At 40.4% G+C, this 3,673-nt stretch overlaps 1 pseudogene; it reads left to right on the plus strand.

Annotated features, from left to right (window-relative positions):
• Positions 1-374: 374 nt before the first annotated feature.
• Positions 375-1,004, plus strand: LOC131921967 (large ribosomal subunit protein eL32-like; annotated as a pseudogene).
• The last annotated feature ends 2,669 nt before the right edge of the window (positions 1,005-3,673 follow it).

Below are 3,673 nucleotides of genomic sequence, written 5' to 3' on the forward strand. Positions count from 1 at the left end.
TAACATATGTACATGTGTCCAGAACATTATAAGCACCAAGTATTGTCTCCAGCAATTAGAATAGTCTCAAAAGACTGGAGTCATCTGAATGTCTTATTAGGGAGTGAATTGCTTTATGATAGCTATCACTAAGACTATGACATATGGCGAGAGATTCCTGACGGTTTTGTTCACTGATGTATCAAAGGCGAAAGAAGGGCTTCACGCCTGGTACAATCTCAATAAATACTTATTCAGAAAAGGCTGTTCTAAGCAGAAATAAAAAAGAGTGCAGAATCTTTTCAAATATAGACACAAAATGAGATTCAAATATTAATAAGGGGCTTCTTCCTCGGCGCTACCTGCGAGGTGGCTGCCATCTCTTCAGCGGCATCATGGCTGCCCTCTAGCCTCTGGGGAAACCCAAGATTGTCAAAAAGACGACCAAGTTCATCTGGCACCAGTCAGAACAATAGGTCAAAATTAAGCGAAACTGGTAGAAACCCAGAGGTATTGACAACAGGATGTGGAGAAGATTCAAGGGCCAGATTCTAATGTCTAGCATTGGTTACTGGAGCAACAAGAAAACCAAGCACTCCCAGCACTCGGGAGGCAGAGGCATGTGGATCTCTGTGAGTTCGAGGCCAGCCTGGTCTACAGATGAGATCCAGGAAAGGAGCAAAGCTACACAGAGAAACCCTGTCAAAAAAAAAAAAAAAAAAGAAAAAAAGAAAGAAAGAAAGAAGAAAGAAAGAAAGAAAGAAAGAAAGAAAGAAAGAAAGAAAGAAAGAAAGAAAGAAAGAAAGAGAAAAGCCAAGCACATGCTGCTTAGCGGCTTCCGGAAGTTTCTGGTCCACAATGTCAAGGAGCTGGAAGTGCTGCTGATGTGCAACAAATCTTACCGTGCTGAGATTGCTCACAGCGCTTCCTCCAAGAACCGAAAAGCCATCTTGGAAAGAGCAGCACAGCCGGCCATCAGAGTCACCAACCCCAACGCCAGGCTACGCAGTGAAGAAAATGAGTAGATGTGTGTGTGTGTGTGTGTGTGTGTGTGTGTGTGTGTGTGGTGTGTGTGTTTTATTTGTGTTTAAACAAAACCACAAAAACTGCCTTCTTGGTTTAAAAAAAAATTAATAAGGAAAAACAGAAACGTGAAAAACAACATTTATACTATTTTGTGTATATGTATGATGTTTATATGTTTCCTTATTTATATATAAAGTACTTGCACTAAAACACAAAAGAAGCAAATAACATCCGTTACGCCCAGAGAAGAAACTAAAGAGTTGGAGCTGGGGTTAGGTGTGTAGTAACACAGAAACATTTCAATACATAACAATGTATTTTTGAATCATGGATTGTACAAATATATGTATTAATAAATAAATGCAATGTAAGTCGTTTATAAATAAAAATGACTCACTATCTCTATCATAGTGATGGTTGCACATGTCTATATGTAAGTTAAAACTTTAAAAAAGTAAGTTAAGACTTACCAAATTATACATGTTAACTGTATATCAGTATACTATGGAGTATACATATATATAGTATATAGTACAATATACTATAAAGATTCTTAAAAATAAGGTGAGCTAGGAAAAGGTTAACTATTCATTTAATGGAATATTTTGCTACCATTTTTAGGAAAACAAATAAAAAGTTAATTTCTTACATTATAACAAATTCCAGTTGGATTAATGCATTGGTTGAAAATGAAAGCCCTATTAAAATGTTGGAAGAAGCTGGACCAGTGTCTAACACTCCACTATGGAAACAGGGGCAGAAGCATTATTCGAGTCCAAGGCTAGTCTGGCATACAAAGCCAATTCCAGACCAGCGAGGCCTATATGGGAAACAATGTCTCAAAAAACAAAAATTAAGCCAGGTGTGGTGGCCCATGGCTTTAATCCCAGCACTCAGGAGACAGAAGCAGGGGGCTCTCTGACTTCCAGGCCAGATTGGTCTATGGAGTGAGTTCAGGACAACCAGAACTACACAGAGAAATTCTGTCTTAAAAAACAAAGAAACAAGCCGGGCGGTGGTGGCGCACGCCTTTAATCCCAGCACTTGGAAGGCAGAGGCAGGCGGATCTCTGTGAGTTCGAGGCCAGCCTGATCTACAGAGTGAGATCCAGGATAGGCACCACAACTACACAGAGAAACCCTGTCTCGAAAAAACAAAAAACAACAACAACAAAACCCCCAAAGAAACAAATATATAAATGAACAAAAAATTGAAATAAAATGTTGTAGAGTACAGATGTAATGGGTAGCTGTTCCAGCTTTAACTTGGAAGTACTACCCCCATTGAGGCTTCCTGTAACTGTCATGCCTACGAGGTGGGGCCGAGAGAGAAGCCCTTAAGACCTGAGATCCGAATGTGCAGGCTCTCTTGGTTTTTGGACTCTGGACGCTGGAGGTAAACCGAGCAGAGTTCTCCAGAGAACACCGCTGGACTGCATTTCACCTCTCCTGGACCCTGTAATTTATCCCTTTACTTGTAAGTTACCCCACAAAATAAACCTCCCTTTTAACTACATGGAGTTGCCTTAATACTTCCACCAATATATGGAATACTTTTATAACTTGTGAATGGAGGAAGCCTTGCCAAGAAACACTCAAAAACCAGAAGCCATAAATAAACAAGGAAGAATAAGAGATTCATCTTATAATACATCAAACTTCTGGCAAGAAAAAAAAAACCTCATAAATGAAGTTGATGTCCTTGTTAGTACGAATACCACATCAAGGTGAGACACCTTGGATAAGAAGCAAATGCATAAAAGATGTAAGTTCATAGGCAGCAGGGACTTAGCCTATCAGCCTCATTGCTCCAGCAAGACCAATGAAATCACTTCTCAGACCATAATGAAATGCCTACTAGGACAAAGCCAAATCCAAAAGATCACAGAGGGACCCACAGATGTGTGCTTTGTGCTGTGTGTGTGTGTGTGTCTGCATGTGGGTACCCCAGGGAGCACATCAGATCCCCTGTAACTGGAATTAGAGGTGTATGATCCACATGATGTGAATCCTAGGAACTGAGTTTGGGTCCTCTGGAAGAGCAGCGAGTGCTCTTCACCACTGAGCCATCTCTCTGGTGCTTTGTTGTAAGCCAGTAGGAGATAGCACCAAGTCTGTGAAATACTGCGACTCTCTTAAAGCCTTGGAGATTCCTGGAACATTTGGGAGATAATGTGAAGACAGCTGTGGTTTTCAGCTGGTGACAAAGTCTAGAAGGTGATGTGATATGCTGCCTCCATCCATCAAGGAAGAAATATGTTGGTTTTTTTTTGTTTTTGGTTTTGGTTTTTTTTTTTGTTTTTTTTTTTTTTTGGTTTTTCGAGACAGGGTTTCTCTGAGTAGCTTTATGCCTTTCCTGGGACTCACTTGGTAGCCCAGGCTGGCCTTGAACTCACAGAGATCCGCCTGGCTCTGCCTCCTGAGTGCTGGGATTAAAGGCGTGCACCACCACCGCCCGACAATATGTTGGGTTTTATTAGAAAGTTCACAAATAAATATGCAATGCTTTTCCTACCCAAGTTAATGGACCCATGGGTTCTAGATATACAGTTTGGAAATTTTCTGTGATACAAGGTTCAGTATTCCAGAGAAAGACCTTGACATAATCTAGAAGGACTAGGAATGGTAAATTACAAAATTCAAACTCCAATCAAGTTGTTATCACTCAA

Source organism: Peromyscus eremicus, chromosome 11, assembly GCF_949786415.1.
Source record: "Peromyscus eremicus chromosome 11, PerEre_H2_v1, whole genome shotgun sequence".
In the NCBI taxonomy this organism is placed as follows: Eukaryota; Metazoa; Chordata; class Mammalia; order Rodentia; family Cricetidae; genus Peromyscus; species Peromyscus eremicus.